We start from the raw sequence: 15,260 nt of genomic DNA on the forward strand, positions 1-15,260 counted from the left end.
AGTGGAAAGAAAACATTCAAAATACACTTTCAAGTGTTGCTTTCATTGCAATTAATCTATTTGCATTTGTAGATTTCGATTTCAATACACATCTTTAAATATTTTCTCAAAATGAGTCTAAGACAGAAATATCCACTTTAGAATCGTTTACATAAACATTCCAATCTGTTTTCATTGTAATTCCTTTTTCTTGCTGTTGACAGTATTTTCAGAATTATGGAAAAAAAAAAAAAAAGAAAAATCCAAAATGCCTTCTGTAAAAACTTTGACTGTAATACATCAACAAAATGAAACAAATTTTGGCTCGGCAAAATCCAGTGCTGAGAATTCTCTTCTGGAAATGTATGCAAAATAGGACATATTTTAAACATTCCAAAAAAACTTACTTTGTGTGTGTGTGTGTGTGTGTGTGTGTGTGTGTGTGTGTATAAATATAAACGTGTGTGTGTGTGTGTGTGTGTTTTTGTGAAAAGTCAGGACATAGATTTGTATAATGACAAGGGTATGACAGGTATTACAAGGTGAAGGTGACTTTTCAGGACATTGACCCATGTCCCCACTTTTCAAAACGCTTATAAATCATACAGAGTGAGGTTTTTTGGGGGAAAGCTGAAATGCACAGTCTCCTGTAAGGGGTAGGTTTAGGTGTAGGGCAATAGCACATACAGTAAGTACAGTATAAAAACCATTACGCCTATGGGATGTCCCCACTTTTCACAAAAACGAATGTGTGTGTGTGTGTATATATATATATATATATATATATAAATTTTGTTTGTTTTTTTTACACAAAAATATATATGGAGTTTCCTGAGGGGAAAGATGTAATCAAAGTGTGATTCATTGCTGGTGTTGGGCAAGAGAAAAACACTTCACAGCTAATTACAGCAAGAGATCCTGAGCTCAAATCTCAAGTGTCCATCTGATGTCTCTTGAAACTGTATTTTCAATGTTTCAGAGAAAGGTAAGCCAATTGCGTAACCTCGTTACCATCTCTTAAGCTGTTCCCATGACGATGGTGTGTATAAGGGCTGTGGGCAAATCTGAGGGCGAAAGTGTGGGCCTTCATGACACTTCCTTCCTCAGAACGGGTACAAGAACAGAAGTGCACACATGATTTCACGTGTCTGGGCCTGACCTCTTGACGATAGTGTGCCACTGAGAAGACATGACACACAACAGATAAGAGGGCAAGCCATTTACTCCACACAGACGAGTTTAAATTCCTTAAAATGAGGAGAAATAATTGGTACTCCTAACAAACAGTGCAAGCAAATCGAAATGCAGTGGACTGACATGATGGGATCCAAAAGTAATAAACTGTAATCATGTTTAATAGTGAAGGCACTTATAGTCTAAAAACAAAGTCTTCAAGACCTTCTCTTCAAGGGCAGGATGTAACAACACCTCAGATTTACAGCTTCAAAAGGAACCAATATGACGCAAGAACCAGATCTTATTGTAGTAAAAACAAACAACCAAAAACATGTGTCAACAGCGAGCGGAAGTCTGGAAGATATGCGGCAAATGCAAAAGACTCATTCATTCGGCTTATGTAGAAAACATATTTGGCATTCCTGTGAGCATAACTTGCACTAAGCACTACTGAACCCACAAAAAGCTGAATTTTTATTCTGGAATCAACGATCATTCAAGATTAAACGGTTTGGTTCTCTATTGACTACCGTGACTCGCTAACCAACTCAATCTGAGCAGCGGAGTCCTTCAAGAATCGTCTAAAACACATCTCTTCCATCTTTATTTGACCCTAACTCTAGCACTCTCTGGTCTAATTCTATTCTTAAAAAAACCTTATCCCTTAGACTTGCACTCTATTCATTTACTGCTCGTTTTCTTTAAATAAAAAAAATCTATTTGTTTTCTTTTTATTTATTATACAACTAACAAGAGCTAAAAAGGCCTCTAACACTAGCTTGCTCTCTTCCTTTTCTTTTCTATTCTATCCATTTTCTTTTTATTTATTCTATAATTAAAAAAAGAAAACCTTGCTACAGTACATGTACTGCGTTATAGCACTTGCGTATCATTGCTCTTTTGTTGATTTTGATTGCTTCCATTGTCCTCATTTGTAAGTCGCTTTGGATAAAAGCGTCTGCTAATGACTAAAATGTAAATGTAATGTTTAGGGCAAACATTAAAATAGCAAGCCATGTAAAGAAAGCAAAAATCTGAATCAATCGTGTTTCCAAAGTCCTTTTTCGGTGTTTCTAGGCAGCTTTCACAAATATTGTCACGATTTAGCTACTAAAGAAAAGAAGCTAAAGCATAAATCACTAACAGTAATCTGCAAAAATACAACAAACCGCAATGCTGGAATTAAAATGACAGTTTTTAAAGAAACCAATAACATGCTGCTGATATGTCACATGACTAGTAGCCTACCAACATAGCCTACTCTAAGAAAACAAGGTACACAAAAGCTGTCACTGGGGCAGTACCATTTCAAAAGTTACTAATACGTTCCATTTAGGTACTAATATGCACCCTATGGGGATAAAAAAGGTACAAGTGTTTTTTTTTAAAAGTACCGCCAAAGAGACAGCAAGCTTTTGTAACTTTTTTTCTGAGAGTGCAGCAAAGTGAAAATATTTAAGATTCATAAAGTGAATAAATGTTCAATTAAATTCAGCCATTCTGTGTCTATGTCTCACTTGCTCATCAAATTGCATTATATTACAGTGCTATAAAATCTTAATCTCAATTCATCAGCAGATATATTAATTTGAAAAAAAGACCACAGCACTTATCCTTTCCACCAAGGCTGTTTTCACCCTTACAGTGACGGTGCACAGACCGTCAACATCAAACAACACTTAATTAGTCCTGAGGTGTGACATTGCATTTATGACCTCAATCAAGAAGACATTATGGAATACTAGTAATACATTAAGAACACAGCTAAATGTTTATTCAAAATGGAGAAAAACCTGAATGAAATAGTGAGCAGATACATCACGAGATATACATCTTCCTGTATATTAGTCCACAGATGTGTTGCAAGTCGACTTGCACCATACTGAAAAGCTAGTTAAACTATGAAATGTACATTACCCCATATGAACATTTACTGCATCTCTGATATGTTTAGTAGTTGATTACAGATCAACTAGTAGAAAAAAAAAAAAAAAAAGTTTCCATGCAGCAGGATTTTTTTTACCACATGCACTGAACATGCACTAATTTTTTTCAATCTGATTTCAGAACACTAATTTTTTATATGAATGCCAGCTCTCTATATAATATCCAACTTTTATATCCGATCCGCATACATACAGAATGCTCACGTAAAACAATACATACTGTAACATATAGGCTATAGCCGGGAATGAGTGAAGTGACGTGTGGCCAAGTATGGTGATCCATACTCGGAATTTGTGCTCTGCATTTAACCCATGTGCACACACACACACAACAGTGAACACACACACACACACACCGTGAACTCACACCCGGAGCAGTGGGCAGCGCTGGACATTCACTCCCCCCTCCAAATATATATATATTTGCATTATTACTATCTTTTTTTCTAGCTCTGACTGAAATCACTGTACAACAACACTGCTCGGGTCTATAGCCGCATTTTGTTAAATTGTCGTCTCTGCGTTCCAGAATCTTCATGTGAATGTTGTTATTGTTCTTTAACTCTTTATGATCCCCATCAACAACGGAGCTCGGAGAGAAAGACAGCTTTGTAGACAACACTGACACTTTTCAACTTTCACTACCAAGCATGCATTTGCATGTGCATTTTTTAGTATTCATTCAGACTGCCAATTTTCCAGCCTGTAAAGTACGTGCCTGATGGAAATAAACTGGCTGAACGAGTAGAGTGACATAGGACTATATTGTGAGTGGAGGGTATGTTTTTGCTTTATGTTATAACCTAAGGAATCCAGTCTTTTCAGTTGCATAAATACACAGCCTATAATATTAATGTTGTGAATCAACAAATCAAGTCTATTGATTTGTTTGCGTGCAACTACGATGGCAAACTGCCAGACTTAACACGCCAGAATGGTTTGTTAACCAAATAAAACAATGACCAAAAATGCTCCAAACCACAGGACCTAAGGATTCACTTTCTGTTACAAGAACGTCCCTCCAAGTTGCTCAAAAGTAGCCGGGCAGAAAGAAAAGTGAAGATCAGCTGGCTGGGATTCCCTTATGGCACACTCCCAAACAGTGAAATCATCAGTTTTTTGGCAGGTGCTTGAGGTGAACAGCAGTGCACCACAGAAACGTTTTAATATGTGGCTTTTGGCAAAGGCGCAGTTTGAACCCAAGCCAAGCCACTCAACTGAATCCACACAACCTCCTCCCAACACTATTCTGAAGCAATGAACTCTGCCTTTTTATAGGCACATTTAATACGTTAAAGGCAGTGTGTATCTGTGAATGCAGCACACAAAATCCAGTTTCAAATGTGCACACAAAGTATGTGACGTGTATAATGTTGTTTTCTTACCTCACAGTTTGTATAGAATTTTTGTTTCAATGGTGTTTTCTAGTGTTGTCAAAAGTACTGGCGTGTTGGTCCTAATGGTGTGTTCAAGTCATGTCGGATAGATCATACGAGTTGAACGCACATTAACACCACCACAAAGTCATTATTTATGAGTGGAAAACTCAATTTTCTTTAAGCCCAGAGTTTCCTAGTTCCTAGTCAGCGAAAAAACATGAATGCAATGGATGCAGCCAAAGACTATAGATATGCAGTGTCTGTATCGACGTTAAATTTGCTCAAATGAATAAAATGATTCTTTTTTGATCATGTACAATAACACTGTTACATACAAAATATTATATCATTGTATAATTAAAATGGAATATATAACGATTTAGTTTACATCACCTTCATAAATTGAATAAAAGCAGAAAAAACAGAGTTTTGCTCAGCATAAGCTCTGTGCGAATTATTTTGCTCTTAACGACACAGTATAAACTGAATAAACATAACGTAAATAAGAGATTCATTGCATAGTATAGAAAGGGTTTTTCGATTTTAACGGGAGTTTTCACGCAGTCGGTGAGCTCGCACTGCATCTGAATTAATAGCTTCATTGATTATAAAAAAAGTGCTATTCATAATTTGAATACATTTTATTTTTCATGCAGCTATGTACAGGAGGGATGACCGTATTAAAATATATCTGAAATTGTGATGTTTGATATAATAACCACAGCAACGGACAGGACAAAAACAGTATTTAATTGAACAACATCTGAAGACTACATGCCAATATATAACGTATTAATTAGTTATATGTAGTGCTTTAAAATTATTAAATCGTGTTTTTTAAAGTTTTTGTTTACACATATATATATATATATGTGTGTGTGTACTGTGTATATTTAATTATGTATATAAATACACATACATGCATGTACAAATTTAAGAAAATTTTTTAGGTTCATATATTAAATATACTTTTAAATTATATGAATATAAAAATGTGTAAATATTTTCAAAATATATATTGTATTTGTGTGTGTGTACATACATAATATGGGTGTGTGCTGTGTATATTTATGTAAACAAAACCTTTTATTTTGGATGCGATTAATCGCAATTAATCTTTTGACAACACTGGTTATATGTATTAATAGCATTACTAACTCATTTTATTCAATTTTTATTATAAAATAGAAAAAAAAAGGTTTTTAATTTTTAAAAAATTGATATGGCACCGAAATTGGTGGTACCATGACAACACTAGTTATACAGCATTTTTTTTTAAACAATGCTTTCTGTTTCACTTGTGTAAAGTGTTGCTCAAGAGCTCTGTGCTGAAATGGCCAAGCCGAGACACGCATATGGATTAATCTAAAAACAGAGCAGTTCCTTCCTTGAGCTGCGACAAGATATCTGATCCCACTCAACACTACCTAGAAACACGCGAAGCTGAAACCAGTTTGGCCAGCTCAGAGCTGAGTTTGCCAACCTGCAAACCTGCAAATAAGATGATGGCTGATACGGTTGTGTCTTTCTGATCAGGACAGGTGTGACAGGATGCAGGGCCTCATTCCTGCTCGTACCCCACCTTATCAGTTCAAATCCCACATACACTTATTTCACATACAAACAAATGTGACCCTGGAGCACAAAACCAGTCTTAAGTCGCTGGGGTATATTTGTAGCAATAGCCAAAAATACACTGTATGGGTCAAAATTATAGATTTTTATGCCAAAAATCATTAGGATATGAAGTAAAGATCATGTTCCATGAAGATATTTTGTAAATTTCTTACCGTAAATGTATCAAAACGTCATTTTTGATTAGTAATATGCATTGCTAAGAACTTCATTTGGACAACTTTAAAGGCGATTTTCTCAATATTTTGATTTTTTTGCACCCTCAGATTCCAGATTTTCAAATAGTTGTATCTCAGCCTAATATTGTCCGATCCTAACAAACCATACATCAATGGAAAGCTTATTTATTCAGCTTTCAGATGATTTCTAAATCTCAATTTTGAAAAATTGACGCTTAAGACTGGTTTTGTGGTCCAGGGTCACAAATGCAAGTCACCGACGCCCCCGAAATACACAGAATGCAACTGCAAAGAATTAGTGTTTATGGTACTTGCACATTAATTATAGAAACACGGAATTAGAATTAAAACAACTTTTATGACCTTTCATGCACCAAACAAGCATTACAGTTCCTCTTCTGGTGCTGTCCCTTTCTGTTTCTTTTACAGCTAACTTCTATCCTTATGCATGTCATGCAAATCTGCTGACAAACAGACGCTTTTACATTATCTCTACTCTAGCCACAGGACTGGTATGGAAACATGTCGTCTGGCACATTGAAAACTGAACCACACTATTAGAAATGCATGTCTGCATTGTGAACGTTGCTTCCTGTGCACAAGTTTGAGACAATGCCATCTCTTAGACTCAGCTTGTTAGGTCTTTAAGACCTGAAATATATCACCAAACACGTCTTTAACACTAATCTGCTCTCCCTCTCAGGCTAAAGGGCATTGAGCAGGAGGCCCCGTAAACCAACACATGAGATTTTTAATAGTGCCTAAAAGCACCTGACAGCAGACAAACAAGCCACAGTATTCGTTTTTCCAAAGGAAAATATGAGGAAAGCAGTGTAGGATATTAAAATTGGTCCAATGTGTCCCAAGTTTCAAATGAAATGCCACAAATAACACGCACTTTGTCTTCCTTCCTGCTTTTGAGCACCCAAATTATGGACATTTCTCATTTAACTTTCTATGGAATCTTTAAGGAAATCTGGTCTCGTCCAAGATTCATTATAGGCCTTGATATAAAAGTAAACATTATCCATTTTTATGGATAAACATTTTACCTTTAAGTTCTTAAAAGTTACAAAAGTCGTCAAAACGATCCCGTTCACTCGGATCCTGACTAAAATTGCTGTATTATGCATGCCAGGCCAGTAGATGGCGATGTCACTTTGTAAAAAAAAAAAAAACACTATGCAACTGAAGACGTAAAAAAGTCATGCACATCACTGTTTTCACAAATTTGCATTTTGCACGGGGAGGTTAACAGTATCATTTTCAAACACTTTCACTTTGCAACCCATTTTTAAAAGTTAGCATTTTCAAGCCCCCAAAACGCCGTTGACGTATAAAAAAAGTTTCCCCATTTGTAATGTAATGCAAACTCCCCCTAAATGCCTATATATACCAAGAATACGTGTGGGTGGATACTGAATGAAATATCTTTTCCAGCTGTTGTTGCAAGTCATACGTGCACATGCACGTGTAGTGTTTCAGTACAGTGTGTTATGAAGCTATGTCTAGTCTATGCAAACAAATGTGCTTTTCTGTTTATGTGGAACATAAATCTAATTAAGGCTGGAGAGTATCTGCTCTGCGCTAATTTAAACTGGTCATGGAGAGAATGAAATCAAATCAGTCTTAACCCATATTTTCAACAGGACTCTTTGGGAGAGATAAATCCATATATGAATGCATATTGAGAATGCACAATTCAGGTACCAGTTATATCTATATATAGTTATATGTATATATAACTCATATATCTTATAAATTATATCTTATGCATATACATATATATATATATATATATATATAAGGATAACACGCATTAATCAACATTTCTGTAAATGTGCCAGTGTTAGCCAGTTGGCTAATTTTCAACTGCAGTCCTTTGGCAAGATGTTTCAGAACCCTTTAAAATATCAAGAAGAATAAACAAAAAAAAACCATCATCAACATTTTCACACAAGCACACAAAGTGACAAACACAGTTATGTAATAAATAAGATTCACACTTTCCTATTGTTGATTATTCATCAGTTCTATAAATAAAAGGCTCCAGATGAAAATAATATTACACAACAACACCATTACACCACTGCATCTTCTGATATTTCCTTTTATTGTTATTTTATAATCAAAGACTTGATTTTGAAAATAGCAAATTGCAACCTATTAAATTTAACAGTTAGATAACCTAAAATAAATAAGGAAGAACATTTGCGTACATTTAGAATGCAAACTACTTCACATAAATTCAATGGCATTGATTATATTATTGTTAAATTATAATATTGTTACTATTTATTATTATCACTAATAACAAATTATTCACAGTGGTTTCTAATTGCTTTAGTCTAATGACTAAGAATTATTATTATTTTTTTTTTTAGTAGCCTAATTTTTGTGTCAGCAGAAAAGTAATGTTCTGCATATTAGTTATAGGACACTTCAAAAGGCAAGTTTAAGTAAAAAATGATTACAATAAAATAAAATCAATACTCTACTTCCACATCCACAAGATCACAGATAATCGACCTAGATACTAAAAAAAGGTCTTTAAAACATTACTTACCTTATTAAAACTACATCAAGAAGTTGAAGACGTAAAATAAATAAATAAATACATACATACATACATACATAAAGAAACAACCCGGGGTTTAAGTTACACTTATTTGCATATATACATCGCGTGCATGAAGGCAGTTACTGTATGTGTTTGTGTCGAGTGTTTATTCTGATGGCTGTAAAATACACCGACACCAAAACTACTGCATCACCAAAGCTTAAAACAACCAAAAACCAGATCATACGCCAGAGACGTAATGCACTTCCCATACAGTCAACACAAACAGGAAAATGTGAATGCAAATTCCAAGGGGAAAAAAAAGACACACTTACCAGTTTAACTTCCGTTTCGTTTTTTTCTTGGGAAGCGGAAGGAACATTCCTGATTTCCCCGTGAAAACAAGCCGCTCGCGACGCTCTCTCAGTCAATATTTGGTAACAGTCACGAACGCACGAGAGCCTATAGAAACAGTATGGCTCGTGCTCTCTCTAAAGCGCCTCTCTCTTCCTCATTTGATTTCGATATAGAGGTTAATTTGGCAGTAACATCATATGTGCATCTAATCTGAGGCGGTGCCGCGGTCGGCGAGTCAAACCATTGGTTGTCAAACAGCAATCAGATGCAAATTCCAAACCTCTGAATCAATGGGGCAGCCTCAGCCTTCCCCCACTCTATAGGAAACATCTACAAATGACTAGACGCTAATAAATAGACGAAGGGTCTCGCGCTTAACGACCTTTGCGCTTAAGACTTGCGTTTGGGCCTGGTGTGTTGATGATCGAAACCCATTAAGAAAAGCCGCCCATTAAGATCCCCGTCTCTCTCTGTGTATATATATTTCTATATATGCATATATACGCTATATGATGCTATGTATACATTTGGCGACGTTCCCTGCCAGGGGCCCTTCCCTTTTATCACAGGCTGCTGTTGGTGTTCTCATGCAAACATATAGAGCTGTATATCGTCGATTATCATTAATAAACAACTTGAAGTGTTGATTATTAATATCGAATTAAACTAATTTAGGATTTGATTTGAAACAAGTATATTTTAACAGCATTAAATAGGTATAAACACTCAATACGTCAACCTAAAAAAATGCACTAAAGATAAAATACGCATGGGGTTGATTATGGTATTATCTGAAATCATCTCATTAGGTATGATATAAATGTCTTGTGTAGCAAGTAGTTGCCATTTCTGAGAACTCGGTACATGCACGTATCAGGTTAAAGTGCAGAAAGGTTCGCACAGTATTTAGTTTCCACCTACTGGACAGAGCGAGTATTGCATTTTTGAGGACATGCAATGTTAACAATCTCAGACAAAAGCTGTCGGTCACTGGGGTGGTACGCTAAGGTCATGAAGGTGCTGATATGTAGCATTTAGGTAAGGCTGATGATACACAGGGCAACTTTTTTTGAGCAATGTTGCTTGGGCACTTTCCCATTGGGAATGGGTGACAAATTTCTATCAGGATATTTTAGATCAGCCGTGGGCCCCGTGTCTCACCTGGTTGCCCGTTGACGGCAATATTTCCCAAAGTTGCCTGGCAACATTGCTCAAAAAGTTGCCCTGTGTATCATCAGCCTAAGGCATTGCCTTTTAAGTTTAAATAATGTACAAAAGTGTACCCTTTGAATGGGTGCCGCAGCTGCCGCCCCATCCAGTGGCAGCTTTTGGACCTTTTTTTATATGAAGTGGCCACAAATACTGCACCTCATCAACCTGGACAAAAATAAAAAAATTATAAATGCATAACTGTGAGAGGCACACTTTTCATAAAACAAATCCAGTAAAACATTTCACAAAAATGATAAAACAATGGATATACTGTTCAAAATGAAGACATACATCACTTTCTAGTGGACATGTAACCTGTGGTTATTTGGCGAGGAGAGAAACTGACTTCAATAAATAGGAACATAATACACCATGAGCGCAGCTGATTAAAATTCATTGCAAAAACAGAAGTTAGTTAAGAGAAAAGCTCTGACCTTTTGATGCCATGGTTTTATATGTCATATCTGATGTAATGGCCCTGTCTTGATGATTAAAAGAAATGTGATATTTATAGTGAAGAAACATTTAAAAAGCTGTTTCAAATTATTTTATTTGATTCAGATATTGGCTAGTGTTCACGATTTACATTGACACTAATAATAAAAACATGAACACAACTGATAAGCTGCAGATTTCAAGGTCAAAATGAATCCTCAAAAGTTAATACATTTATTAGCATCACGTATTTATAATACACAGTCTCACAACTCCAGGCTTCATAAATACATGTATAATGGCCTGGATGTTAAACAACCACAACCATGACATACTGTAGGCCTACAAATTATTTTAAACGTATTTTGATAGATCTGCAATATGTGATCTATTGATGCAACACATAACAAATAGATAGGGTTCAACGGAGATAAAGGAAAATGTGCTTTTCATTACTTCCATATTGTATGACTACAGAAAACTTACATGTTTTTTTTATTAAATATTGATGGAGCAGCACATTTTGTTGGACAAATGTCATCCAGAAGTGATACAATTTAGCTAAAGTAATATGTTTTGCATAGCATACAAGTTATTACCTGCTCAAAGCAATCACTTTAGCAAAGTTTGTACTATTTTTTATCATAAATAAAAATGAATTTTCGTTTAATACTCACATTATTTCAACCTAATAAATTGATTTTAAGCTACAAAATTAGGGTGTTACCCACAAATAACTTATTTTGTAATATTACTTAATCTGAACGAAACTGAAAAATATTAACAAGACCAAAATATATTCAATAAATGTATTGTTTCTCATTTTCTGCATAAATCTATAAGATAAATCTTTTTTTAATGAAATATTAGATAAAATTACCGAAATATCAATTTTGCGTTGCTGCCTGTGATGTTCAACTTAAATAATAATAAAAAATGATATCAGGATCATACAAATTTCCATTATGTACTGAAAAGTGGGCGTTAGGTTTTTGTGCCATCTTGTGGTCTAGTGGCGCATTTTAACCCGGAGTTGTACCCTATATACACACTGAAAAAAATTAATTGAATTTAGTAAATTTTTTTAAGGTAAATGGTTGCAATCAATGTATTTTAGCTACATTTAAATAAACAAATTGAGTTGACTGACTTTCAACATATTTTTTTAAAATTAAATAAATTGTTTGCGACCACTTACCTTAAAAAAAATAATAATTTCAGTGTATTTTTATAAGACATACTAATTCTTGTTCGACTGTTTTAAACAGATGTCAAATTGTCTCTGAGATGTCATCAAATATTTTGACATTTTTAACGACTTTGTTTTTAAAATGCATTTTTTTATTTTAATTTTTCTTACAAGGCTACAGTTGTTTTTTTCAACATCTGCAGTACTTAACAGTTGTTACAATTTTTTTGTTGGTGGAGCAAAATTTAACAAAAGTTCCAGGAGATTTGTGTGCGTACCGTAATATCTGCACTTGCTCACTTAATATTTCTACATGAATAATTTAATCAATATATTGAATACATTTAAACAGAGAGAGGACACATCAAACAAAATATTAAATAATTTGGACGTGAATACGAGCATGATACACTTTCATTTCTACAAAACGGATGCACGAATTAATGACACTCAAATCTCTGATTGTTACATTGATGCATTGTCGAAATCATAAATTTAATTTATGGGCGACAAATCATCTTCTTTCGACAGAAATTGATAGCAAACAACTGCACATCTGACATCAAAATCAATCCATTTGGCGACTCACAAAGATTAAATTTTAGGATGTTTGTTAGAAAGATTACAATTAAAAATATAATTAATTAAATAAATAAGTTCACAGATTTATGCCTCACATACAAATTCAAATCGACCAACAGTCTTTCCTAAGAAAAAATAAAATCCCCTAAACTGTAACCACAAACGGCTGTGATTGGTCCATCATGACCAGCGTTGAGAAATTTAGCATATCACAAAATCTAAGGGCGATACTTTAACGAACGATACTTTTCACCTGCACAATTAAAATGATTAATATAATATAATATAATACAATATAATAAAAACTGCTAAAACCGTTAAAAAGGGTGGCCATCTGTCCAGTTTTAAGTTGGACAGTTTCACCTTTTGTGTATTTTCCTTATCTGACACACTCAGTTGAGTGAGCTATGAGCTAAATCAGGTTTAATAAGTTAAATAAAGGAAGCATGCAGTGGTTAAAGTGACGGACTTCTCATTGTGTTTTGCATGCATGGGTTCAGATCCCATCCTCACTGTTTGATGACTTTAGTGTCACAGAGAGCCCAGCGGATCAGACAGGTCTGCCAAAGGCTACCCCCATTAACCCCACACATAACGGAGACTGCTCATTGCACTGCATTTTAATCTCATCTTCACGTCTGAGAATGTGGTTTGCCTCTGGGTCGACACGACGAGCCCCATGGCACTTGCACCAGAATCACTGATACCCCTTTCCCACAGGGGCCGGAGCCAGAGCCCAATTGGGAAGCCCAATTCATTGTTAAGTCTGTACTCAAAGAAGAGTGTGCGTTGCTTTCCTGAACCCTGGGGAGAGAGAATTATGCGTATTCTTTGCAAGAAAGTGGTGGAGTCATAAAGCTCAGTCTCTGAGTACATGGTTGAGGTCGGGATCGATTCAATGAGCTGATAAGCACTCCCACTCCCTTTTCAACATCACCGCAAGTCCCCTAAACCAGAGAAATCAATGCTCCTTGCAGCTCAGTCAATGTCTCATAACCATTTACAACGCACTATGCTGAACCTGATCTCCATCATTTTAATGACAGCAGCTGGGAACAGGACGAGGTGGCCGAGTGGTTAAGGCGATGGACTGCTAATCCATTGTGCTCTGCACGCGTGGGTTCGAATCCCATCCTCGTCGTTTGATGTCTTTAATGTTTGAGAGGGCACAGTGCTGCTGTCAAAGGGTTTGATATCCTTCAAACACATTTTTAATCATTTTTCATGTCTTTGGATACTCTAACTGCTGAGTAACTAATATTATTTTATAATTTGTACATAGTTACCAGTGTTTCCCATTCATTAACTAGACTGTGGCGGCCCGCTGCTGTCAGAGAGTGAAATTATTTTTTGTTTTATGTAGGTTTTAAATATTTAAGGTTTATAAAGGTTCAAATATTGAAATGGTATAATCAAATTTAAATAAAAAACTGCTCATCCTACATGTGTGTAGCATCTTTGTTTGCATTATGATTAAAATGCAGTGGTTGATTCTAATTTCAAATGGCATTTTTTTAATTATTAGGCTAAATATGTTTATTTGTTGTAGTAGCAACTGCAAAACAGTTTCATGGCCAGGAAAAAAAATATTTATAGCAGGTAAATTTTCTCAAATCACCAGAATATTGTGTTTGTATCGTGATTAAAATATTATTTATTGAATTTAATATCACAAAATATCATATTTTATAAAATATATACAGGTGCATCTCAATAAATTAGAATGTCGTGGAAAAGTTCATTTATTTCAGTAATTCAACTCAAATTGTAAAACTCGTGTATTAAATAAATTCAATGCACACAGACTGAAGTAGTTTAAGGCTTTGGTTCTTTAATTGTGATGATTTTGGCTCACATTTAACAAAAACCCACCAATTCACTATAAATTAGAATATGGTGACATGCCAATCAGCTAATCAACTCAAAACACCTGCAAAGGTTTCCTGAGCCTTCAAAATGGTCTCTCAGTTTGGTTCACTAGGCTACACAATCATGGGGAAGACTGCTGATCTGACAGTTGTCCAGAAGACAATCATTGACACCCTTCACAAGGAGGGTAAGCCACAAACATTCATTACCAAAGAAGCTGGCTGTTCACAGAGTGCTGTATCCAAGCATGTTAACAGAAAGTTGAGTGGAAGGAAAAAGTGTGGAAGAAAAAGATGCACAACCAACCGAGAGAACCGCAGCCTTATGAGGATTGTCAAGCAAAATCGATTCAAGAATTTGGGTGAACTTCACAAGGAATGGACTGAGGCTGGGGTCAAGGCATCAAGAGCCACCACACACAGACGTGTCAAGGAATTTGGCTACAGTTGTCGTATTCCTCTTGTTAAGCCACTCCTGAACCACAGACAACGTCAGGCGTCTTACCTGGGCTAAGGAGAAGAAGAACTGGACTGTTGCCCAGTGGTCCAAAGTCCTCTTTTCAGATGAGAGCAAGTTTTGTATTTCATTTGGAAACCAAGGTCCTAGAGTCTGGAGGAAGAGTGGAGAAGCTCATAGCCCAAGTTGCTTCAAGTCCAGTGTTACGTTTCCACAGTCTGTGATGATTTGGGGTGCAATGTCATCTGCTGGTGTTGGTCCATTGTGTTTTGAAAACCAAAGTCACTGCACCCATTTACCAAGAAA

General features: G+C 35.6%; 1 protein-coding gene and 1 non-coding gene across 2 annotated transcripts in view; one reads left to right on the plus strand and one right to left on the minus strand.

Annotated features, from left to right (window-relative positions):
• The window catches only part of arid3a (AT-rich interactive domain 3A), a 43,565-nt gene extending 34,036 nt beyond the window's left edge, over positions 1–9,529 (minus strand). Inside the window, exon 1 of the mRNA XM_058791955.1 lies at positions 9,190–9,529. The gene's annotated coding sequence lies outside the window, so the exon portion shown is untranslated. The remainder of the gene's footprint in view (positions 1–9,189) is intronic.
• Positions 9,530–13,688: 4,159 nt separating this feature from the next.
• trnas-gcu (transfer RNA serine (anticodon GCU)) lies at positions 13,689–13,770 on the plus strand. The gene has a single exon. It is a non-coding gene; the product is annotated as a tRNA-Ser (tRNA).
• The last annotated feature ends 1,490 nt before the right edge of the window (positions 13,771–15,260 follow it).

This window comes from Onychostoma macrolepis, chromosome 11 (genome assembly GCF_012432095.1).
Source record: "Onychostoma macrolepis isolate SWU-2019 chromosome 11, ASM1243209v1, whole genome shotgun sequence".
Lineage (NCBI taxonomy): Eukaryota > Metazoa > Chordata > Actinopteri > Cypriniformes > Cyprinidae > Onychostoma > Onychostoma macrolepis.